A 26,892-nucleotide genomic window follows, 5' to 3' on the forward strand; every position below is an offset into this window, starting at 1 on the left:
TCGGGCTGTTTTAAAAATTAGACAAAATATAGGTCAATGCACTTGGCATGCGACAAGTCCTGTACAACGGGCACTTTTAACTATTACCTTTATTCCTGCTACTGCTCTTTCTTTCCTTCCCAATGAATGCGAAAGTTCTTCATACATAACAACTCCTCAAACAAAGAGGATATTTAGAGAATCTTTCTCCAAAATAAAGAGCACCTTCTAACTCTTTCATCTCTCCTACTTACCTGGAGGTGTTCAGCTTTCTGGTAATGTAGCTTCCCAGCTCTGATTGGTTGATCTAGCCTGGCCACTGTAAGGCAGGTAGAAAACAGACTTTTTCTTGTCTTTGCAGCCAGGAGATAACAAGGATGCTGCAGACTCTGGAGGCAGCCAGCCCTGGACGCCTGTCCTCAGGCCACTTAACTCCTCTAAGTGTCCTCTCTATAAAGCCAAGATGATGACGTCTTGACTTCATGGGATATTAGAAACATTGGAGGTAGTGTGGATAAAGTGGTTCAATGTTAATTATTTTTTATGACAGTCCTCCCTTAGAATTTACCCTAACCTTCCTGTCTTCCATCTACTACAGCAGAAATAGAATAGTCATTGTGACAGCTATGTGGCGTGTCTCTGTGTTAGTGTGAACTCCTGACGTGCTTTTTTCCTCAGTCAGCAATTTTCCTACTATGTCATCACTTTAGGAAAAGAGATAAATCAAAAATTCCTTCCCTTAACGTTTATTACTTTATTTGGTTTTTTAGGAACTGAAATTTGCATTCAATGCAGCTTAAAAGGAACAACTTCGACAGTTCAAATGTGTCTAAAGCTCAGTTCCTATCAGGATCCTGTTTTCTCTTTAATCAAAAATCATTTTAAAACAAAAGTTAAAGGGGCCTTCGTTCTAGAAAATAAAAACAAAGCGACACGCTAGAAATAAAATTGTGGTCTGGGTTCTCCATTTCAGGCCAGAGTTGATTCTCAAAACTGCCCTGGACAATGGCGATGCTCTGAGGTCCTTGGGTAGAGTTTCGGGGAAAAAATGCTCAGCCATGTGACATCACACTAGGTGCTGTCTTAACTTCCGGGCCTAGGAGAGGCTCTGCTGTAACCATATCCTCAATTTTATAAGCCATCAGGTGGTAGGGTAGTCAGCTCATCCTGGTTTGTCCAGGACCATCTCATTTTTAAGTCCGGGGTCCAGGTAGCTCCTCAGTCCTGAGCAAACTGCCCTGCCCGTTAGCCTTACTAGACATCTGATCCGTGCCTACTCAATCCCATAGACTTCTCTTAAATTTTGTTTCTTTTCCTTTCTTACCTATATAGGAGAAGAAAAATATAACGCAAGGAAATAAGTGTTTGAGGACAGATAATCCAGTGAGGTCGGACACCAGTGCTTCGTACAGCCATGGCCTTGGAGTAGAAATTGTCCTCACTGGTCTCATAGCTCAAGGCCTCAGAAGCAGAAATCCATCCATGGTGATCAGAGCACTCATGGCTTACCTTTATGGCTGTGTTTGCTTTCTTGCTTTTATATAAATGTTTTAAAAGAATATTAATTGGCACCATTGACACCATACTAACTTCCTCTTCATACTTTTTCTTTTATCATGTGTGGACTGAGGAGTCGGGGGGATGTTTCCCCTTTCCAGCCAGAGGAAATATATCTGCAAAGAAAATAAACCCCACAAGGAAATTCCTCTTGCCTGGTACTTTTTTTTTAAAGCAAAATTTGCTGGAGAGGGGTGGTTCATTATGGTTATCAAAGTAATACATGTATATTATCACTGACTAGAAAAATAGAGAAGAAATTTTTTAAATCACACATAATCCTGGAATGGTACCTTTTAAAACACACTGAGTACCAGCACTAGCAGCGGACATCTTCGACAAGCAGTACTTGTTCCGATGAGTCACACTGTCACTCAGCAGAGCCACCAGGCGCTCAGAACGTTCTGTTCCGCTGCCTTTAGTGCACTAGCTGCAGTGGCAAGCACATTTCCTTCGTTGCTATCTGACAGTAGACCTCTTGCTCCATGATGCTGATTTCGTGATAGAGCCTTGAGTCCATTAACCCATCCATCGACAACTACTTGTAGAGTTTCTACGGCAGTGTAGGCGCCCTGGGACTAAGTTGGGGTGGGACCCACTCCACCCTTGTGGGCAGGAAACACATAGAGCAAGTGTAACAAGTTGTACCAACCGAGTGCAGGGGGAGTCGAGAAGCCAAGGGACCCATCCTCGTCTGGGAGGCGGGGAGAGCGTCCTGGGGACATTAAGCCAAAATCTGATGGCTGACTGCCAGTAAGTCAGGTGAAGTCAGAGAGAAAGCACGGCATAGGCCAGAGGGACAGCCTGTGGGAAGACTCAGAGGCTGAAGGTCCCTATTTGAGAGACAGCATGGGAGAAAGCCAGGGTGACTAAAACACCCAGGGCCAAGGAGAACGAGGCGTGAGCTGAAGACGCCAGGAAAGGAAGAGGGACAAGAGGGGCCAAGTCTGGAGGTCCATGTCCTGGTTTGTGGCCTCCTACCATGAGCAATGAGACGCCTGCCAAGACTCGTCCACGTGGGCAGCCAGGACCCTCATCGTGAGCAGGGCCAGCTGCGGAGGGCAGGGTGGATGTGGAGGTGAGAAACATCTGGAGAGGAAAAGGGGGAAATGAGTGGGTTTGCAAGGTATCTAGGTGACAGCATCAGTAGAGATTGGTGATTGATTAAATATGAGGTGAGAGAGGGGGCCTAGATGACAGGTCGTAGAAGGAAGGACCGACGGCCTGAAAGCTGGGAGGACAGCCCCCAGGGACCGGGCCGGCTTCCTGGGCAGGCGTGTGACACACATGCCCGTGCTCAGAAGACCCAGCACTTCATTTACGGCTCTGCTCTTGCTATCTCGAAACGCTTCGTCATTTTTGAACAAGGAGCCCTGCGTTTTCATTTTGCAGTAGGCCTGCAAATTACGTTGCTGGTTCTGCCACGGGCTTAATGTCTTCTACATGTTTATGCAGAATCTTTGCTCGGCTAATGAGACTTGCACTCCATCCAAGGCCTCGAGATTGTCGATTTATCCTGTCAGGCAGGGCATGAGGGGACGATGGCCCACTGGGCCCAGCTCAGTGCTGTGTGTGTCCATGAGCTTATCTGTGATGGAGTTCGCATGAACAGGAAGACGGAGGCTTACCGTTTACTAATTTGGGGGACGCTTAGGAGCCTGAGAGCACTTTAATGACCTGAGCTTCGAGTTTGCTGCTTGAGTAAAACAGGAATTTCCCTCACCCAAGTTTCATCTAGTTTGGTAATTCGTGCTAAAAAATTCAATCAGCTCAAGCCAAAGTTAAATGGGCATGCCATTTGGCAGAAAAGACTTTTCATAAGTGAGTGAGTGATTATTTTATTTGGCTAAGAATTTCAAAGGATGTCTGAATCTCATGCAACACGAAATTTACATTTGAAAGAAAATTATTTTTGAAAGGATTTAAGAGAAAAATTGTGAATATCCCTATGCTTGCTCTTGGGGGAGGAAAAAAGAGAGTCCTTTACCAAAGTTTAAGGTATAACACAATAAACTGACTATTTAAGGGGTGGTTCCGCAGAGTACCGGTTAGCACGTCTGCTTTACCCGCAGAAGGTCCTGGGTTCGTGCCCCAGGTGGAGCCATGGACCACACCCTGGTGCGCCAGGCCCCCTGAGTACCCCGGGTGCGCCAGGCCAGGCCCACGCCATGAGTGTGTGGAAGGAGAAATCCTGCCTTCAGAGGTCTGGTTCTTAAGGGGAGACGGCAACATCCCTAGGTCAAGGGTGGAATTGCGGGGGTGGGGGGTGTTAAAAAAATAAAATAAAATAAACTGATTATTTAAGGAACTGCCTACAAATTTACTAGAATCGCTATTCGGATTTGTAGGCTCTGGACCAAATAATTATTCCTTTCAATATTAAATGAGAAAAAAAACAATTAAGAATAAATGAGACATAGGTCACCATTCTGAGTTTCTTTAGGTGTCTTACACCCACTTACAGCAACAAATTTCTATAAAATACTAAAATTATAGGAAGCATAGGGGAAATTTGGGAAGCCCTTCCAAACGTTTACAAGGCTGCATCTTTTGAAGTCTATTTGGTAGTATAATTTAAAGGAAGGGTTTTGGCATCAGACAGATTTGGGTTCTAGCCTCGGATCCATCTTGGGCAAGTTGGCTGACCTAAGCCTCACTTTCCCCATGTAAATGGAAATAACCCCTACTTTGTTTGTGATTTGCATGTTGGAGTCATTTAATAACTTTTTTTTTTTTAAGCTATGTATTTTTTTAAATAGCTGCTAAAAACAACTACATGCACCATTATCTGTGTGAATCTTGGTGAATTTCCTTAAAAATGAGACTTTATTCCTTTTGTAAGTCACTCAAGTGACTCAGAGGTCAGGGGCCAGTTACTGGGTTAAACTGCTCTGCTTATGACAGAGGGGTGAAGAAATTGGTGTTTTTCCCTCAGAAGAGAAGAGGTAAAGAGGGATTAATGTGGGGAGAATAGGGGAGAGAGGGGGCAGTGAGCTGGTGTCACCTGAGGGGCCATGTGGGACGTTTCCAGAGGAGTCAGATGGGCCTTAAAGGATGGCGTGTCCCTGAGTTTATCTGTAGATAAGTGACATTATATGTATGCCATTTGTACTAGTGTCCTGGGGCTGCCACAATAAAGTACCATGAGCTGGGTGGCTTAAAACAACAGGAATTAATTCTCTCGCAGTTGGGGAGGCCGGAAGTCTGAAATCAGGGCACTGGCAGAGCTTGGTTCCTTCCGGAGGCTCTGAGGGAGCTCCTGTCCCCAGCCTGTCCCTAGCTTCTGCTGCTGCCACCATCCTCGGTGTTCCTTGGCTGGCAGAGGCATCACTCCGGTCTCTGCCTTCATTGCCGCATGGCCACCTCCCTGCGTGCCACCTTCCATGTCTTTACACGGCATTCTTCTCTCCGAGAGTCCCAATTCCCCTTATAAGGACATCAGGTCATCCTATTCCAGTCTGACCCCATCTTAAATGAATACATCTGCAAAGACCGTATTTGCAAATCAGGTCACAGTCGCAGGGACCAGGGGTCAGGGCTGGAACTAGTCTTTGCTTCTGGGGAGTCATGTCTGTAACCTGTTCTTCACACACCACTCTGGGAAGCTCTGGTGTGCACCCTCCTCCATTCCGACCCCGCCACTCTCCCACGTCTGGGGAGAGGTGTTTATAGTTTGTGAAGTTTATACTGAATGCACACCTCATACATCCACACAGGCTGGGACCTGACTGAAGGTGCAGTACCCATTCAAGCACCTCCGGTGAGGACCAATCCAGGCTGGGACTCACCTGTTCCGGGGAAGCGGCAGGTACACCCCTGTGATGCAGAGGACCACCCAAGGCAGCCTGATACCACCCAGCATGAGATCCTGTAATGAACTCTCCTTTGCTGACTCCAGGCTCAAACGACCTTCTGAGGACAGCTTACCTTTCCAGGTGAAAAGACGAGGCGAGCGTGGGTCGGCTGGAGGAACCTGGAGTCAAGCACTGCGCTTAAATCAGTCAAGAGGCTGAGCCGGGGTCAGGAGCGTGACCCGAAAGGCATGCTCTCTCTCCCGGAGCTCTGGTGATGAGGGCGCTCACCTGCAAGGTCCCGCTGACTTAACTGCACCGTGCGAGGCCGTGTTCCGGGAGACAGCCAGCGCCCAGCTTCCTAACCTCATTGCCCGGGGTCCCATCTTCTTTGGCAAATTCCTCCTAGTGCGAAGGTTGGGGTCTCCCGTGGCACAAATGAAAGACACCTAACATCCCAGCAGGGAGAGGGTCGGGAAGCACGCAAGAGGAGGTGAAGGAGCCCGCAGAGAAGCACCGTAAGTGGGAGGAGGGAGGGAGGCTGCTGGAGGGGGTTAGAGGTAAAGACAGGGGGTGACCGATGGCCTGAGCGTGCGGCGCAGAGATGAGTCCAGAGCACCAACGGAATTAGCCTCAGGCAGGGGAAGGTAGGCCCTGCCACGGTCTGACGCCAGGATCTGCCATGTAAATAGCTTCTCTGCGCCCCTCTCTGAAAACTCTGCCAGGGGTCACCTTCCTTTCGTATATTTGGGGAAAGCTGAGGGAGAAGCGCTGCATTTTCTCTCATATCAGTCTGTGCTGTAACCCTTACCTGGCTCCAAACCAGGTGTGGAGGTGGGTTGTGGGGCGCGTTGTAGAGGATGCACAGGGCCTGTCTGGCCTGAATGAGAGCCTCCTGCGGGGAGGGAGGGGATGAGGCTGGACAGGGGGGCCGGGTCAGGGTGCTGGAGGGCTTCTGTGTCACACCAGTTGCTGCTGAAACAAGGGAGCTTCTAAAAGTAAATCAGCAGGAAGTCCTGCCTCCAACCGCTGGTCATGACGCAGGAGGTGGAAAACATAGGTGAAGAAAAATGTGTATTATTCAAATTGTGGTTTGGGGACGATTACTGTAATTTCCTCAATTTTTCAACAAGGACAATGGAAAGAGACAAAAGATGTGTTCTGGTGCCATGTCTGGCCCCGTGGGACCTGAGGCAAATCCCGTAACCTTTCTGCAAATCAGTTTCCTATGCCCCAAAGGAAGAAAATGATACCTGCTCCATCATATTGAGAGACCTGTGGATAATGTGCTAGGGAGCCTTATCACAGAGCTAGGAGCCTTAGCCAGACTCTCTTGGTGGCTGTGCATGGCCTTTGCCCTGAGATTGCTTTGGAATTCATGAAAGGGACAAAAGAGACAAAAAGTTAATTTAAATAGCATTTGAAAAGACACGTAATTTAATTAGATTTGAGGGTGCTGATTTTTTCCTGTGTGGGGGTGAAAGTGGTAGGTATATTAAAGTCGGTCAGGGCCTGAGTTTCAATGTCACCGCCTGCACTTGACAGCAATGTGTGTCTCGCAAGTCTCTCTGGCCCTCTGAGCTTACAGTCTCCCATCAGTGAAGTGGGGACCATCAGTACATGTAGAATTATTGTGAAGATTAGATTCAATGGGAAATGTAAACCGCCTGATACAGGAGGTAGTCAGCTAATGTCCGTCATTGTTATTACAGGATGGGGCAGTCTTATTTCTCTTATTATCTTCCTTTTCCAGGCACTTACAAGAAAGTTCGCCTTTGCTTGGGGAGAAACAAAGAGTGGGTGAGCTAGTCTGTCTTCTTGGGAAAAAAAACAAATTCGCCTTCAAAATATGTAGTTTCTTTTCTACGTATTTTCATTCCGGTTCATTTTCCTTAACAAGAATAGGACTGTTTAGAATGTGGAGTTTCCAGGGGTTTCAGAGCATCTTCTTTATTCCTCTTTATTTCTCTGGTTTTTATTGGGCTCTCATGATTCAAGGCCCTTCAGGGCTCTCCTGCCTGTCCCCTTGCCCCCTGGGCTGTCCCATGAGTCAGCCTCTATCTCTGGCCCTGTTTACTTCATTGCAAAATGAGAGTGGTAGAAATATTCACCGACCTCAACAGGATGTTGTGGCAACTCGCAAATAAATAATTACAGAGCACACTCCCATAAAAGCTCCTGATAAAGCTAAATATTATGTTTATAGGAGGTCTCGAAGCAAGATTTTCTTTACAAGAGTCCAGCTGGCGACTCTTGTGTGGCTTGTGAACTTGGCCTCCCAGCCAGGCGTGCTCCTTTCTCCCAGGAACGAGACTTCGGTGGCCCATTTTCCTAGGAGTGTGGCCTTCTGGGGTCAGAGTCCCGTCCCCTTTGGCAATACTGAATGAGAACCGTGGAGTTGCCAGTAGACTTGCCAGGACTTTCAGGCAAATGTGAATTTCAGATCAATGACAAATAATTTTTTTAGTATGTTTCACGTATGAGTTGTCAGAGGAGCAGAACCACACTTATACTAAAAAATTATTCATTGTTCATCTGAAATTCAAATTTAACAGGGCATCCTGTTTTAATGTATCTGTTTGTTTTGCTAAATCTGGTCCACAGTGTTTCAGGAGCACCTCCTCAAGACCATAATATTTAGACATCACGATAATCAACTCCTGCCTTCAAGGAATCACACTATCTGTTACTGGTCTTAATATTAATGTGTAATGTGCTTCTGTCCCAACATCAGGAGGCTTTCACTGGGGCTGTTTGCCTAGTTTTGCCTTCTGCGTGTCCGCCCTGTCTGTGTGTCTAATATATAAAAATCTAGAGAGTGTTTCTTTAGCTCTAGGACTTTTTGATGATGAGAAAATGTTCAAGAAGCAATGAAACCCATACTCTGTGTGACAGGGGTCCCCAAACTCGGGCTGCGGACTGGTACCGGTCCCTGGCCTGTTAGGAACCGGGCCACACAGCAGGAGGTGAGCAGCAAGTGAGTGAGTGAAGCTTCATCTGTATTCACAGCCGCTCTCCAGCGCTAGCATCACCTCCTCAGCTCCGCTTCAGGTCATCAGGCATTAGATTCTCATAGGAGCACTGGTCCCAGGTGCCACAAAGGCTGGGGACCGCTGCTGTCAGAGACCATTTGGCTGAACTTACAAAATTCATGTTTTTCAAGGTCATAAAACCAGCCAAGAGTGGCTATCTCTCATGGTTCAATATACAGGCTGCCATTCAAGACACCCTAGAGGGTGTAGAGCGGGGTCTGCCCTCAGGCCTGGTGACCCTTCAGCACCCGGGTTGGGACTGGCTTCTGTGCCATCTTCGTTGCGGTATCTGCTAGTTGCATTACAGCCCTGGAGGTCCTGAAGGTCAAGTCTCAGTCGAAGCCTGTGCATCTCCCCAGAGTAGTGAGTGTTTGCTGGTCGATTTCAAGGGAGGCCTTTAACTTACAAAATTCTCTGGAGGTTGATTGTGGAGATTAGATTCTGGTAATGACAAAGTAGCTGAGTGAGACTAAACCCCGGAGAAAACTAGGGAAATTTTTTTACTCTTTGAAAGCAGTGGAGAATAACTAAAAGCAAGTACAAACTAGAGTGGAGTTCACGCTTAAACAAAGGAAACTGTACCTGGTGATAACCTGGAAGTTCACGGCTTCTTTTTTTTTTCCTCCAAGGAACTTCCTGAACCCCTATGCTCCACATAGGTAGAAAACATCAGCCTTACTGGCTTGTGGTACATATGACAACAGTGGCACAAAGTGTGTGTGTGTGTGTGTGTGTGTGTGTGTGTGTGTGTGTAGCACACGGAACTACACTACTATAAGGTCTTATGAGGTATTCGATGTAGTACAATATCACCTCTAAGTGGACTGTGATAAATTAAAGACATACATTGTAACCACTAGAGCAACTACTCAAAAAATGCAAAGAGGTAACGCTAAAGAATCAGTAGAAGATTAAAATGGAATGTTAAAAATATTTAATGCAAAAAGAAAATAGAAGAAAAATAGGGGAAAGAAAAATAGATGGGATGATTGAAAAACAAATATGAAGATGGTAAACTTAACCGTATCAGACAAGCAAGCCTAATTATATGCTGCCTTCAAGAGAGGCACTCCAAACACAGATGCATAAATAAGATGAAAGAAACACAGATGAAAATATTTACTCTGAATGTTATAAGCATAAGAAAGCTAGAGTAGCTACATAAATTTTGGACAAAATCAACTTCAAATAGAGTTCAAGATAAGAAGTATTACAAAATAGAAAGAGGAATAATTCAAAATTACAAAAAGATCAATACATTGGGAAGACAGAACAATATAGAGTGCTTAAAACTGCATATAACAGCAACAAAAAATGACAGAAATAAAGAGAGAGGCAGACAGATCCCCAGTCATGGAGATGTGAACACCTGCTCTCAGGAACTGATAGCCCAAAAAGTCATCAGGGTTGTAGAGGATTTGCACAGCACTAACAACCACCTTGACTTAACAGACTTTTATAAACAAACACACACACACACACACACACACACACACACACACACGCACACCCCTGCAGAATAACAGCTTCGAGTAAACATTCTTCACAGCTACACATGAAACATTCACCAAGGTAGACCATGTGCTGAGTTATAACACCTGTCTCAATAAATTTCAAGATATCGAAATTTTAAAGTATGTTCTCTGTCCACAAGTGAATTAAAATAGAAATCGATAACAATGCGATACCCAGAGAAGCCTCAAATATTTGGAAATTAAACAACATTCTTCTAAATAACTCCCGAGTCAAAGAACAAATCACAAGGTAAACTAGGAAATACTTCAAATTGAATGATATGTTTTCATATGACTTATCAAAATTGGGGGCGGGAGGCTATAGCTAAAGCAGTGGTTAGAGGCAAATTTATAACTATAAATGCTTATAGCAGAAAAAAAGGCTTCAAGTCAATTATCCAAGTGTCAAGTACCTACCCTAGGAAGATATAGAAAGATGAGCAAGATGAATCCAAAGCAAGGAAAAGGAAAGAAGGGAAAATCAGAGCAGAAATCAATGGCATTGAAAATAAAAAAATGTAACCAAACCCAAAGTTGATCTTTGAAATCATTTATGCCAATAAGTTGACAACTTCAATTAAATTGACAGATTCCTTGAAAAATACAACTTATAAAAACTGATAAAAACGGGAAGAACTAGAAAAAATGAATAGCCCTCTATCTATCGAAGAAATTGAATTCACATTCAATTTCTACACGGTTTCTCTGGTGAATTCTATTAAACATTTTAAAAAGGACTAAGACATATCTTACGCAAACTCTCGGAAAGTAGAAAAGAAAGCGTAGTTCCCAATTTATTTATGCAGCCAATATAACCCTGATACCAAAACCTGTCAGAAGAAATACAAAAAATAAAAATTACAGACCAATGTACCTTATAAACAAAATCCTTAACAAAATATTAGCAAATTAAACCCAATAATATATAACAAAAAATAATAGATCATGACCAAGTTGGGTTTATTGCAGAATTGCAAAGTCAGTTTAACATTAAAAAATCAAACAATGAAGTCACCATATTAACAGATAAAAGGATAAAAACCGTATGATCATTTCATGGATGCAGAAAAGTCATTCAACAAAAATCAATACCTATTCATGAATTTTTTTTCAAATTCTCAGTAAACTAGAAATAGAAGATCACATTCTCAAACTGATAAAGAGATCTATGGAAAATGTACAGCCTACACCATACTTAATGATATACTAAACATTTTCCCCATAAAATCAGGAAAAAGATAAGATGCCCATTCTCACCACTTCTATTAAACATTGCACAGGAGTTTCTGTGGTGGTCATAAGTATATACTTTGCAGACCTCCCACTAAAGAGAATGTAATTGACCAGGGATCCTAGCCACTGACCTCTGAAGTCAACCACAATCATAGGACTGTGATGGCTGACTTGGATAAATTTAACAGAAAATATGCAAAGACCTCTACCCTGAAAACCACAAAACATTGCCAAGAGAAATGTTAACTGTGGCTGTTGAGTCTACAGCTCTCTGTCTCTAACCTGAGCTCTGTGCCCTATAATGACGAGAGGGGTTGGAAGAATCCCTACTAGGCTGTTTAAAAATGACCTCATTTCACAAACCCATGGATACCCTGATGCTTCCCACGAAACATTAGATATCTCTGCCTTGCCATCAAAGGTCAGAAGCAGCTCAGTGCATTATGCCATTAATTTCTGCCCAAAATTTTTTTAGGATATTTCCACATTAGTCGATAACATTATCATTACGAATCCTGAAAATATGGGGAATATTTTATAAATATTTAATTTCTTTAAAATGTTACATTAATAGAATGCTAATTGTCATTTTATGTTATTAATTCTTTATATAGTCTTAAGACATAAATTCTATAGCATAATTGAATGACCTATGGTTTTATGAGGTTCTGGTACCACCTACAAATCTTAGCAGAGTGTGAGATATAAGTACTGGTCAATGAGTCCTCATCAGTTGGAACTGACCCTTTGGTCTTAACACAAAAAAGTTAGTAAACAGATAAACCAGGTCTGATAACCATAGCTAATATTTATTAAAGACTTATGTGACAGACACATGCTCAGCATCTTCTGGTGGGTAATCTCAGTCTTCATAGTAACCTTGAAATATTACTTTTACTCCTACCATACAAATGAGAAAAAGTGATGCTTAGTAAGGTTAAGTAACTTGTCCAAAGTCATATTGTTAATGACAACAGAAGATGCTGAGATAACACAGAAGCTCTTAACTCGGGGGTCTAGGGACACAAGGAAATTGTCAACATGATTCCAAAGGCCTGGAAACCTGTTTAAGAATAAACACCCATTTTTTCAAGGGAAAACACCTAGAGTTCCCTTAGAGGTTTATAATCCTCAGAAGATTGAACATCATTGCCTGACTAAGGCATCAGCAATAAGCTGTGTCTGGATTGGCTGATCTGGGAAGATTTCCTCTTTCAAAGGCCCTTATACTTGAAGCACAGTTCCGAAGACAGTTAATTCCTCTTACAACCCAGAATAATCAGAATTCTAAATGGATATTTTAGAACTGGTTTTCCCAGGGCTTCTAGGTTGGCATATAATATACTAAAACCTCGTAGAGATTGATTTGATATGGAATCATCGCCCTGTAATGAAGACTTAAATAACTCTTTGCTAAGTTTTTGCTGTACAAAGTTTTACAGTAAGATTTACAACATACAAATATGATGTGTCTCCCTGGAAAAACCCATTTTTCTATAACTTAAATTATATTTTAAATGCTTTAAGTGAGGTTGCTTCACCAACTTTAGCCTGTGGCTAAGACTAGAATAAAAAACTTGGGTTGAAATACTAGTTTGGCCACTTAATAGCTATGAACCTGTAGACTTAAGGTACTTAATTCTCTGGGCCTCAGCTTCCTCATTTTCAAAATGCAGATAAGAACATCTACCTTATGGGGTGGTTGTAAAGAACAAACAAAATTATCATATAAAGGTTCTAATGCTGTTCCTGGTACAAAGGAACCTGTCAAAAAATTATTTTTCATCATTTAGAGAATCCTATTGTCAACAATTTTCTAAAGTAAAAAAAATCACCCTTGGATTATCCTTTATATAAATCTACATTTTTCCAAGTCAGTTTTAGAGGCACTAAATCATAAAAAAGTGGTAAGCAAAATTTCTGTAAAGGGGAATAAATACTTCAGATTTGGGGGTCAACTGGTCTTCGTTGAAACTACTCTGCTCTGTAGCGTGAAAGCGGCCATAGACCCATAGATGAATGAGCATGGCTAGGTTCCAATTAAATTTGATCTGCAAAAAGAGGCATCAGGCTGGATTTCGCTCACAGGACCACAGTCTGCCAGCCTCTGTTGTAGAAGATAAGATGGAACATCTTGGGAGTCATACTGCTTAGGTTCAAGTTCTGACCTTGAGCTAGTGACTTAGCATCACTGTGTTCCCTCACCCATAATAACAATACTTCTTTATAAGGTCGTTGTATTAAATGGGTTAATAAACCTAAAACTCTTAAAACGCTGCGTGGGACAAAGTAAGTGCTCAAAAAATGTTGTTATTTTAATTTAAAGCAAGTCACAACTCATGTATCAGTTATGATTAGATTTGAGTAAGAGAAAACCCCAAATAACAAAGGCTTGATTGAATAAGAGAGGCCGTATTTGGCCCTCCCATCAGTCCTGGCAGAATTGCTAAGTCAGCTCCACAATCAGCAGGCACCCAGGACCCTTCTACCTTCTCGCTCACCCACCCCCAGCCTGCGGTTTTCACTTCTGGGTCCCAATGGGTGCTTGGCTTCTAGACATCATGCCCGGAGTCCACATTGCCACCAGCAGGAAGAAGGAAGGCAGGGAGAAGGGATATGCCCTCTCCTGTTAGAGATATTTCCCAGAAGTTGCATGCTCCCACCCCCGCTGCTTGTTTCCCATTGGTCAGAACCAAGTCACATGGCCATAGTGAGCTGCCAGGGTGCTGAGAAAGGTAGTCTTTATTCTGGGTTTCCCCTGAGAGTCCTATTACCAAGAAGGGAAACAGGTATTGGGAGGAAACCAGCAGTCTCTAACACAACTCTGCTTTCCAAAACCTGATATAATAAAATCAAAGCCCTTAACTTAGCAAAGTCTGCTAATAGTGAGTGTAAGGGAAGGTGGCTGACAGGGAAGGGGGAATTTGGAACAGGAAGAACATGACAAAAAAGGGGAAAGAAGGAGCGTAAGGCCTCCCGACGGTGTTTTAAGTTTTATTCATTTGTGGTCAGCTTGCTGCGAGGTTGAGAGGGAGGGTTGGGGTACAGGAATCATGACCCCCAGCCCTTCTTCTCTGTCACCATTGACGAAGGAGTGCAAGACACTGGCATTTCCTCCCCTCTCTATACTCTCCCCTCAATCCCAGCAGGACTGTGATAGTACGAGGGAGTGTGGCCGCTGGGAGGATTCCCCAGGAAAATTCCCCAAATCTCAGAGGAGAGGCCTGAGGGGCCTGCCATTGCTTCTCAGCTCTGTTTTGATGGTGACGTTGGGGCTTGTCTCTGCAACACACTCGCCCTCAGCCAATTGTCCCCTCTACCCCAGACAGCCTTGCCCTCCCACTTCTCTTGTCCTCCAGCACTTGGGGGTACGGTTTGGGGAGGAAACTCTGCCTTTCTGGCTCTCTCGTCTACTCCCCAAGTAGCAGAAGCAGCAGCCCCAGCAGTGTACTGAGTTAGTTGCTTCAAGGGGCGGAACAGCTGGATTCATTTAAATCCTGTTGGGTCTAGCTCCTAACCCTTTTGATAATCATTTAGGATCCCTTTAGGAAACCATAGGATGAGAACAAATTTTATCTGAGTCACTTCGATGCATCTGAGGTCTGTGATGGTGAGTTTTTAGTAAGATTGCTTTTGCAGGTTCATTTTGCTTTGTTTATAAACACACTGTTAGAGAATTTTTAAATGCGCATCTATCAGACTCCTGCAGTTCTCGCTTACGCTGTTGAATCACTTTGCCATCATCTGTAATTCTTCACCTTCCCAAACTGCATATTCGGGTTAAATTAATTCAGTGAATCTAAATTACTGATGATAATCGTCAATTACCATTATCTGTTCCATTCAGAAGTTTTTGTAGTCTTAATACATACCTGAAAATTACTTTTCCTAATAGCGAAGCAAAGAATAAATTTAATCACTGTCTTGAATGTAAATGCATTCCCTCTGGGACCATGCAGTCAGTCACCTGTTTGGACTGACTGAGAACACCTGAAATAACCATAAACCATAGCACTCAGGCACTGTCTCCAGTAGGTGTTCAATAACTATTTCTTGAATAAATAAATGAGAATCATGATTATGTTAATTAATGTTTTTGAAAAGCTGGGCCCATCTTCCTGAACAAATACTTCTCCGGCCCTTGGCAACGTGACACCCTTCTTCTTGGCACAAACTGTGGGTGTTACATGAGTAATATGATAAGCTGCAAATCAATCCACAACTGCTAATCAGACCACTTTGGGGAAATGCTTACATCCTAGCGAGCTCCTGTATTGTATGGTGTAATGATGGCTTTTCTCTTCCGTTTCTTTGCTGGGACATAGTTCCAAGTAACGTTAACAAGTAACTAATCACTAAAATTTCCAGTCACTGTAAGACATACTTATTGGTATAATTGTGAAAGAACCATTTAACAAGAGGTTTGGGAAAAAATAATCCAGCAGAAATCAAACCCCATTGAAAACATCTGAACCCTAAAATATTTAAATGGAGTTATCTGGAAATACAAAAGTACCAAAAGTCCTTTAGAATGTTATAAACCCTTCAATGCCCTTGCTTCTTAAAAGAGCGTTTATTAAGTATTTAAATTATTGAGTGTTTAGTATGTTAGCTTTGGCTTCAGCCATGCCAAGAAGATGCTCAGAATATTTTATCTTCTGCCCCTTATTCACATTTCCACCCAGTGCTGGCCTGATGACACCAGAATCACTTTTGAACGATATCGAATGGCGTATTTTAGGCTTTATCAGCCTCAAAATATAATTTAAAGTCTTTGTAGCCGAGGAGGTCCATTTCTCAAACCCAAGGATCTCGGCTTTGGAGATATTAATGCTCTGCTGAAGATATTCCCCATCCCCCAAAGTTTTTATTCTTCCCTTTGTTTTGTGCATGTGTGCATCTCCCCATCCCTGCCAGTTTCTTAGTGGGCAGGGATTTTATCTTACATTTGGGCCGGCCACCACCTCAGCAACACAGCCTACTCCAATTCTTCATCTAAGTAGCAAATGTACAATAAATGCTTATTAAATAAAATAAGAGATATGACCATCCAGTACTAGTGCGTATTTAATGTGTCTTGTAAACTAATTCTGAAAGTATGTACAAAAATGTTCTGATGGGTGACAGCGTCAGGGAAATTGGCTGATGGCTCCAAAGGGCTTGCTTCGAAGAAATACTCTCCTATGGCAGCCTAAGACCTGGTGTATTTGTTGGGGAGACAAAAAAGATTTCATTGTTTTTTCAGCCACATTGCATTATGAAATTCTAGAATGTTCCAAGTATATCTCTTCCATCAACTAGGCCAACCTTTCTCAAGAAGAAACCAAAGCTCAGACAGCTCACAGGACCTATTCGAATCATCAGTTCATCGTAGAGTCAGTACTAACGCCAGGTGTTCCTGCTCCCTAAATCTCGAGCTCCTATTTTTTTTCTACTACTATGTCACATTGCCTTGAGAGACTGCTAAAACAAACAAATAAATAACATGTTCTCATCCTTTTTACTAGTGAACTTCTTTGAGGACTAAGTAAGAAGAGTCTTAATCCTGAGAAGGCCCTTACACTTAAAGATTAATAGTAAAGGAGTTTCTTTTCCCCACCCACATGAACTTTGCGAACATGAAAAACATAACACTTAAGTCGCATCATCCAAAGGATTTTGCTTTTACTCCCTAGCTCCCTAGTAACTAGATATTTTCAATGATTTACTTTAGAAAACTACATTTAGTTCATACATATATTTTATATTTATGAGGAGCTTTTAAAAATATGAGATTTCCCCAGATGCAGGGTGAAAATATTGTCTTGCTCAAACTTTGCCCATCAAAAAAAAAAAAAAGAGGAAAGAACAATTGGGAGTGTGTGTGCGTGTGTTTTTAGTGCAAGAAAAGTGAAAGAAAACACAGCAAGAGGAATTTTAAAATAAAGCAAATGGATTAATGGAGACTGGAAACTGAACAATCAAATGCAATATGTCACCTAGTTTAGATCCCAAATCAAACTAAATACAAAAATGAAATATAAAAATATATCTTGGAATAATTTGAATATGGACTTGGTATCAGATATATATATATTTTGGGGGGGTATCAGATATTATGAAGGAATTTATTGTTAATTTTGTTAGGCATAACCATGGGGGAATATGGTTTCGAAATTGAAAAAGCAATTGTTCAAAATCGTTATGCAAAAAACAATTCTTAAAAAATATTTATATGAGCAAATACTTAAGCTGCTTTATAAAATAACACAAACAATGGAGAGGGTGTGGAGAAAGGCGATCTGTACATAAGAGCCAACATCATTCTTAACAGTAATAACTAGAGACACTGATTTTAACCAAGCCTCAAGGTAACCTCGAATAGACTTAAATGCTTGTCTATTTCCATATCACTTTAGGAGATGAAAGCAAATAAGAAACCATCCTTAGTTTTTAGACATGTGTAATGAAAAGTATTCAAGGGTGAAATGTTGGGGGAACAAAAAGGTTTCATTGTTTTTCAGTCTGAGATCAGCTTTAAAATACTTCAGTAAATGGAAAAGATAAAGTGTGTATGACAAAATATTAACCATTGTAAAATCAAGGTGACAGTTTTACAGGAATTCATTATCTTATTCTCTCTACTTTTCTACATAAAATTGTTATGATAAGTTTTCATATGAACAACATTAAAAAGTACATGAAGGGAAGAAAGTATCTTCTTTAACCTTAAAAACCATTTCAGTGTTGAACAACTTTCGATATTAGTGTAACTGTAAAAATATCTTAAATGCAGGAATATTAAACTAGCCAGTTGCCTGACAAAAGTTGTGCCTCTCACCATTCCATAAGTGAAAAAGATGTCAGAACTTTAAAAAACTGTATGAACAAAGTCAGTATTTTCTTTCATGAGGAAGTGTGACTTGAAAACTTAGCATTGTAGGAATAAAGGAAGTTGGAACCTGAAGTCCCTCTCAGGAACATCCACATTTGAGATTAGGAGGCAAGTAACTTCCTCTGTATGCCTTGAATTCCAGGAATTTGGGGACTCCCCCTCCCCCACCTTCACCCCTCGTTCCAGCTGACTTTAAAATGATGCTCCTATACTCTTCAGTGCTTCCTTCTTACATGAATATTTTCACAACACAGTTTCTATATATTTACAATTGGCACTTGCTCTCACTGACAACATGTTTAGACTATCAATAGGAAATATAACTTTTTTTTTCTATTTGAATCATAACTCTAGAACCAAAAGGAGAGAGGTATGAGTCAGGTTAGGCAAGATCTTGATGCAGAAATAAGTTAACCTTAAAATCCCAATGGGCTCAAAGGTTCATTTCTCACAAAAAAATTTCCTGTGAGTCAGCAGCAAAATAGTGGGGAATTGGGGACAGGGGGAAATAAATTGGGTGCCAAGCCTCCCACAACTTGTGGCTATGCTATCTGGAATTTGCCTCCACAGGGCAAGAGTGACTAGAGCACACCACAGGGGCTCTTTATGACCTTCCCTTACTCTGAATAAATGTAAATATAAAAAAGAGAGGAATGGATGGTGGCGATAGCTACGTAATAACGTCAATATGCTTAGTACCACTGAACCGTGCACTTAACAAAGGGAAATTTTATGTTCTGTGAATTTTACCACAATTTATTTTAAAAAGCTAAGTAAGTGGTAAATGGAGAATAGAGAATAAAACAGTTGCTCAGGAAACACATTTGGAACTAGTTTGTCCTCTAAACCCAAGCTGCGTGTGTGTATGCTCTGTGCACGCTGGGCTTGCCTGTATTCTCCAAGAGAGAATGGAACCAGTTGCTCTGATGAAGTGGGTCTCCTAGGGAGGGCATCAGGGGCTATTTGAAATTTTGTGGGGACATTTTCCTATTGTCGTTATTACTGAGTGGGGGATGCACTACTGGAATTTAGAAGGTAAGGGCTGTAGATGCCAGACTTCCCGCAACATGAGAGCAGTACCATGAGATGAAGAATTGTCCCACATTTGCGTGAATCTCAAGTGTCCCACCAGACATGCATGAGGTGAGAAAAAAATCTTTATAAAGATCTGAGCCTGGAACTCCATTTTACATATAAAGGCAGTTTTCGTTGTTTTTTTTTCTTTTTTTAAATATATATATATATAGTTTTCGCAGTCACTGGATTTTTCCTGGAAAGCAACCGCCGTGTAAATTGAGAGAAGCCTGTTTTGTTTGAAACATTACCAAGAACTTGCTCACTATTTTGAAAAAATGAGGTCACCTATAGCAATGCTCCCTGCCCATCCGCTTGAGCAGCCAACACACACACCTTTGTCATTCCGCTCTTGGAATATTCACACGCACCTACGGAACAGAGCTGTTTTGGGTCTCCTTTCAACTGCCTTACAACCAAAAAAAGGTTTTAAAACTAGAACAGAGACATCAAAAATACAAAAATCTAGTTTAATTTCATTAAAAGGATTCTTCTAAATTTTTTCATATGATTGTTATGTGTTTGATTTTGTCATACAATGATGAGAAATACATCGTGAAGTTATGTATTGAAATTATTCACTCTTTAGTTGCCTATTATTTTTGGTCTTGCTCTGGACACTGTCCCTAGGGGTCTACCAGAGGGCTTCTACTGTTCCCTTCCTGATCCCTTCTATGCCCATCACCCATTATAGCCCATTGTCTCCAAAGCTTAGCAACTACAGAGTGAATTTAAGGAGATCACTATAGGAGCTCTGTTTTGGCAATTCACTATCCCTTGTCAAGAGGTAGAAACTTATTTTGACAGCACACTTACAGGTGAATTCACAGTTTGCCTGCGAGTATCAGATTTCCTCCTTTTCAACAGTCTCTCGTTAGTTTTGGCACATATTATGACTTTCATTAAATGAGGCTTTCTTTCCTCCTGTATAAATAAATTCAGCTTGTTATTTACTTAGCACATACTCATACCTTTACGCTTCCATTTTCTGTACTGTTTCTGCAGAGGGGCTTCTGTTCGTTTTACTTCTTGTGAATGCAAACATTCATTAAAGCAGGTGCAAATAACCATTTTATTATGTCTTCAAGTGCAGCTGTGCCTGAGCATGTACATGTTGTTTTTTCATAAATCACTTTCTTTCTATTCCTCCTTAATTTTATAATTAGTATATTAAATTTGTTTTTTAATTGTGTAGTTTTAATGCGGTAGTTATATATATTTGTATATGCATGTGTGTATGTGTATATGTGAATTTTATTTCTTGATAGTAGGGGAGGCATTACAAAATATTTGTTGTGTAAAGGAGGTGGGTATTGGGGCTGATAAAGATGAGAACCTGTGTTCTACCATATTTAACTAATTGTCACATCCAGGGTGGCTTGCAAGATCTGAGGCACATCATAAAGATGGAAACAAGGTGGCAGGGACACTTTAAAAACTCAGGGACAGTTGAGGTAACTGAGGGTGGAAAATCCAAAGCAGCCATAACATTCTATCCTCAAACGCCTCAAAAGCAGTCATGCAGGCTGAGATTTATAGGGGTTCAGGGTAGCCCCAGGGCCAGAAATCTGAACGTGAGAAAGTTGTCAGAGAAGCAGATTTTAGCTCAATCGAGAGAAGGATTTGCTTAGTTACGGTTGCCCCCGAATGGAACCATCTTCCCCTCCCCCATCCCCCATCCCCAGTGGAGATGTTCAAACAGCTGCTGGATGCCACAAAGGGGTGACCTCTGAGAAGTCATCCTAATCTGGACCCACCTGAGTGTGGTAGAAGTTGGGGGATATCAGCTCTATAACCAGGCTACTGAGGTCCAAAGTCTGTGCCCGCAACCTCCAAATGGGGTGACAGTAGGGCAACTTAATTTCCGTGTCTCAGTTTCCTCATATGAATAATGGAGATAAAAAAAAAAAATCTGCAAGGGTTCTTGTGGCTCAGGCTGAGTTCTCAGTAGACATCAGCGATTTCTACTAATCATTATGAAGCACTGAAGAGAGAAGCAGAAGTTAAAAACAGAGAGTCCTAAAAACTTTCCACTTCCTTATTAAGACCCAGTTATATTTTGACTCTTGGGTTCCATGAAACTTTCCTCTATTCTTCTATGACAATTTTTTTGTTGTTGTTTATGCTAAGTCAAGTTAGTATCAGTTATCCGCAACCAAGAAGCTTAATTAAGACAGATGAAGAAAATTTAAAATAGCCTCTGAAAATAGAGTTAAGAAATTGAGAAGAGCGGGCTAATACAGTGTCAGCGTTTGGGGTCGCTGTGGTCACAGACCCCAGTGCTCATTTGGTAGACCCTCTCTGAACTTCCCACTCGAGTATCTGTGAGTGTACACAAAAATCTATGAACCTATGACGACGCCACAGGACATTAGAGAGCGTAGAAAACCATAGGCAGAAGGTAGGGGGATTTCCACTAATTTCGGAGTGAATGAGGTTGCGTTGAAAATTACCTTTCTGAATCATACCTGCCTTCCCCTTAAGCAAGCACAGTAATGGATGGCTAGAAAGAAGGCATCGGGCTCTGACTCACCGCCATTAGGTGATCCTATTAATAGCTTGAGAACACTTCTCTGAGCAAGCCAACTTGTCATTCATGTGTGTTAGTAACAAAGAAGGTCTCAAATGGGCCAAGGCTCAAAATATCACCATCACCCACCTTCCCCAAAACGTCATTCAAAGATTTGGAACATCATGTAATCAGTATTGAAACCAAATGAACATATACATAGTTTAGGGGAACATGGTTTCAAAATTGACTAAGCAAAAAGCAATTTTTTTTTTTTTGCAAAAACAATTCTTAAATAATATTTATATGAGCAAATACTTAACCTACAATATAACACAAACAACAGGGAGAGGATGTGGGGAAAGGAGATCTGTACATAAGAGCCAACGTCATTCTTAACGGTAATCGCTAGAGACATTGATTTTAACCATGCGCTCTTAAGCCTAAAGTAACCTCAAACAGACTTAAATGTTCTCTATTTCCACATCACTTCAGGAGATGAATGCAAATAAAATGCAAAATAGGTCCCAGATAACAAGAGATGCATACAAAGAAAGTAAGAAAGAAGCATATGAACAAAGCATACATCAAGGGGGCTGAAAAGGACCAAGAGTATCAGTTAGATTATCAGTAGGCGATGACACATCAAAATGCTTTGTAACAGAATGTCGATCGAACAAGCAAGATACAACACCATACACATATCAATGCAATTGTGTAAAATGTATATAGAAGAATCTGGCAGGAAACTGGAAAAACTGTTTAAATTATTTGTATCAGGGTATATGTGAATTTCTTCTGTTTCTTTGTTCTTTCTTGGTGTTTGTAATTTGCCAACAACAAATACGTATTATTTTATTAAACAAGTCTCATTATTGCGAGCAATAAAATCTGACTCTATCTTTTGTTTGCAGGACAGGCAAGCAGGCTGGAGGCCCAGGGAACGGCCACTGCAGCTGGCAGAATCCCCTTAGCTTTGGGGGTACATCGGTCTTTTAATCTTAAGGCCTTCTGCTGCTTATATGAGGCCTGCCCACACTATGGAGAATGATTTATTTTACTCAAAGTCTACTGATTTAAATGTTGGTCTCGTCCAAAGCACCATCTGGACTAGTGTTTGACCAAATATCTGGGTACTGCAGCCTAGCCAAGTTGACATGTATAATTAACCATTACAGCATCCAAGTTCAATGGGTTGAACCCCGGGCGTGTTCCAGAATCCTGGCAACCAGAGCGTGGGGGGAGATGGGAGCCCACCTTCACTCCTATGATGGGAAGCAGTGCTCTGTGCCCCACCAATACGACCCCGAGGGCAGTGCCCTCAAAGCAGGAAGAGGAGTGAGATGCTATACAGCCTTAAAAAAAAGACATTTTTTTTAAAAAGACATTTAGTATGGTTATATTTATAAAAAGCAAAAGACTGTTTTTTTCTCACAAAGGGATTACAAATTCAGCAGCAAGCCCTCAGTGAGATTTAGAGAGCCTGAGTCACACTAGCTTGGCTTGGTGACTTCATCCAGTGACCCAGCAGCTCCTGCACCCCCGTGCCTTCCATTTCCTGCCTCTTCCATGCCAGGTCACTGCATAGCAAGCCACTCAGTCGCCCACGCCAGGAACCTGGGCTTCCTACTGGATCCTCCCTCTGCTGGTCTCACTTCCCCCATCCAACCAGTCACCGAGTCCTACCATCTCAAACGTTCTTCCTCTCTGTCCCTATGGCCACCATCCTGACCCGGGATGTCATCATCGCTCACCCGGGCTATTACCTGAACCTCTTAGTTGATCTTTTCTCCCACATTTTCGTCTCTACCATCTCTAACCATCCTCGACTGTCTGCCTGCTTGCCTCCATGTGGGTTCCCAGTGTCCACACTGCTCTATTGTGCAGACATGGGGGACCCTTGACACAATGTTGTAATGTTTTGTGATAGGAAACACACATCCACCACAAATTACGACAGAACACAAGATACCAATCAAAAGTTGGAAACCACAAAACTTTAAATAAATCTGTTTCCCAACTGAGGATGTAAAGTAAAGCTTAGATTTGTTCCACTTTGCTCAAAGTGTTCTTCCGGGTAAATTTTTCACTCATTTTGCCTGTTTATAGCCCCTGTTGTATACCCTATCATCACAATGTTTATGGTACTCTACCCTATCCTTTTATGTATTCATTTACACCTATATTCCGTCATTCAAAAAGCTTATTGAGTATCTATCCTCTGTCAGGCACATGTCAGGCACTGAATATAACCAGATGTGTAAGAAAAAGCTGATATATTACAGTTTACCACATACATCAGTTTTTCCTGGCCACAGGCCTCATATTGAGGTAAGATTATTAAGTGCCTGCCACAGTCATAGAGATCCATCCCACGCGTAGCCTGTAAGTTGAAAGTTGTTACTTGAAAATTTTATTGGCATTTCATACACACACAAAAATGAATAAAGGTATGTTTCTCTCTTTCGTCAGACTATTAAGAAGGATAAACAGCCAAAACAGTGCTAGCCTGAAATTGAGTTAGTCTGTAACTATCCATCATTTTTAAAAAGAACGAATGAAAGGCATCTCTGTCTTTTGGTTTCTCTTTTCACTGTGTGGTAAATCCATCATCTAGGCCTTTTCCTGTCTCCTTATTTTCACTCCATTTCTGCATATGCTATAGGTTACTGAGTCACTTATCTTCAACAGATGGAACGGTTACTCAAACTCTCCAAAATATTTAATAATTGTAAAGAGAAGCACGTTTGCGAAACATTATTCCATGGGTCTGATTTTGGCTATGCAACTTTTAGTGGGAAAAATAAAACATCCTGAAGTTTCTCTATAAACAACCACTAATTTCATTTTTTGTTTTAATGTAAAGCAAATCAAGCAGCTATCTGTATCCCCCTCTCTCCTAAATAATTTTAAAATAAGGTAAAAATATGACAGCTGGTTGCCATCCACCAACACTTTGATGTGCAGTTAAATAGGGTTGGGGAGAAGAAATTAATGACAAATGGGTATGGGGAGACCTTCTGGGATAACAAGACGTTCTACATCTTGATTAAGGTGTAGACAGTTTAGGATACATTTCAAAACAAAATGAATTCTACACCTAAAAATCACTGAATTTTGTTGTATGTAAGTTACACCCTATGGGTGAAGGCTACGTGTACCAAATCCATTCCCTTTTGCCCCTGAGGCCAAATGCCCGAATCCAGCCACTGTATAAGGAGTGTACTGTTTCCCCTCCCCCTGCAGGCTGGACAGATGCGGAGGATCCAGTGAAGGGCTCTGAAGACCGTGAGGATGGTGAAGCCACTAAATGGAAGGGTCTAGGTCCCTGAAGAACTGTGCAGGACAACACCCTTCCCAATCTCCCAACTAACTCACGTCTCTGTGAGTGAGGCAAAAACTTTTGGTAAGCCACTGAGATTTGGGGGTTATTTGCTATAATAGATAAGAAGATATTATAAAAATAGAGTCATTAAGACAATGTGGCATTGACATAAAAAATACACCTACAGAATGGAATAGAGAAGACAGAAACACAGCCACCCATACATTGCAGATCAGAGAGAAAATGATGGCCTAGTCAATTCATTAACTATATTTAAGTCAACTCATTAACTATATTTAAGAAATTGAAAATGAGTTCCTACCACCATACACGAAATCAGTCCCTAGATAACTTAAATGTTAACACGGCTACAGCTAGCAATCCCCGGCAATTCAATTGTTCGTATGATTAGCTCTGGACAATGGAACATGAGCAAAAGTAATACGTCACTAGATGTGAAATAGTTTGTGGTCGTCCTCAGCATTTTCCCTTCCTGTCGGTTAGATGGATGACGTTTGAGTGATCTCAAAGGTACAAGATGGCGACGCCCCAAGATGAAAGCAGCCTGGCTCCCTGAGTCGCACTGGGAGCAAATATGCCCAGGAGAACCATCCAGCAAGGCGTTTTACATTGGGCTTTGTGTGAGCAATAAGTAAACTTTTATTGTGGTAATTGCGTAAAATAGTGGGGCTTATGGTTATTGCAGTCTGCAGGCTACCCTGACAGATACAAATGTGAGAGGCAAAACTTTAAAGCTTTTAGGAGAAATATAAATTATGACTGTAGAGTAAGGAAGAATTTCTTAAATGAGACACAAATATTACAATTGTTTAGAGATACCTATATAGGTATAAAACGATAGAAAGCACATGCATGTTTACAATATTGAGGAGACTGATTATTCTTGAGAGCAAAAGTAGGGGATGTACTTGGGTGAAGCACATAGCTTCAGAGATGCTGGAACATTCTGTTCTTAAGCTTCACGGTGTTAGTTTTTTAAATTTTTAGTTTTGTTTTTTTTGTGGTAAATACACATAGCATAAACTTCACCATCTTAACCTTTTTTAAGTGTACAGTGGTATTAAATGCATTCGCACTGGGCAGCCATCACCACCATCCATCCCCATAACTCTTTAGCTTTTTAAAATATTTTTATTTAAAATGCATATATATATATATTATTTGCACTTTTGCACATTGATGCATCTCACGATTTTACAAGGTAGAAAAATCATTGTGCAGCTATACTTTTTGTTCTGAAAATATATCCGTGATATGTTCTAAATATGAAATGGAATGGTGTAGTGCTTCATACATGCAATAAAATCGCATTCAGCCGTGAAAAGGCATGAAATTCTGATACATGCTATGACTTGGTTGGATCTTGAAAATATAATGCTAAGTGAAATAAGCCAAGCACAAAAGGACAAATAGTGCATGATTCCATTTATATAAAATATCTAGAATAGGCAAATTTATAGAGACAGAAAGTATATAAGAGATTAGCAGAGACCGTGAGGAGAGGAAAATGTGGAATGATGGCTTGATGGGTACGAGTGTCTCTTTGAGGTGATGAACGGGTTTTGTAAATGGCTCTGGGTGCACAACATTGTGGATGTAAAAAATGCCACTGCATTGTACACTTAAAAATGGCTAAAATAGTAAACATTATGTTATACATGTTTTTACAATATGATTTTTTAAAGAATTATATAAATAGTTTATACAGAAGAAAAAGAGATTAAGACATCTGGAAGGACACATGCCAAATGTTAATAGTAGTTATTTTTTTTCTCATTTACTCATGCTGATGTTTTACAATGTATATGTATTACTTTTCTAACTTAAAAATGCAAGGATATTTTTAAAAAGGACATGAGAGAGTCGTCTGAGAGGTAGGTAGAGAATGTTGAAAAGAGAACCAAGTGGTGCAGCCAAGGAAGCAGCAGTTGGTCTGCCTTCCCCACGCAGAGGGGGAGCAAGTAGAAGACCTGTGAGGTGGTC

The 26,892-nt window shown here is 41.3% G+C and overlaps 2 long non-coding RNA genes across 2 annotated transcripts in view; one reads left to right on the forward strand and one right to left on the reverse strand.

Annotated features, from left to right (window-relative positions):
* The first annotated feature begins 351 nt into the window (after positions 1–351).
* LOC120611421 (uncharacterized) lies at positions 352–1,681 on the forward strand. Its single transcript, XR_005655191.1, has 2 exons — positions 352–484; positions 1,312–1,681. It is a non-coding gene; the product is annotated as an uncharacterized LOC120611421 (long non-coding RNA).
* An 8,147-nt stretch (positions 1,682–9,828) lies between these two features.
* Positions 9,829–26,892, reverse strand: part of LOC120611423 (uncharacterized) — a 31,223-nt gene continuing 14,159 nt past the window's right edge. The window contains exon 2 of the long non-coding RNA XR_005655192.1: positions 9,829–9,871. This is a non-coding gene — a long non-coding RNA (uncharacterized LOC120611423). The remainder of the gene's footprint in view (positions 9,872–26,892) is intronic.

The sequence above is a fragment of the Pteropus medius genome, unplaced genomic scaffold (genome assembly GCF_902729225.1).
Source record: "Pteropus medius unplaced genomic scaffold, Ma_sr-lr_union100, whole genome shotgun sequence".
Taxonomy (NCBI): Eukaryota; Metazoa; Chordata; class Mammalia; order Chiroptera; family Pteropodidae; genus Pteropus; species Pteropus medius.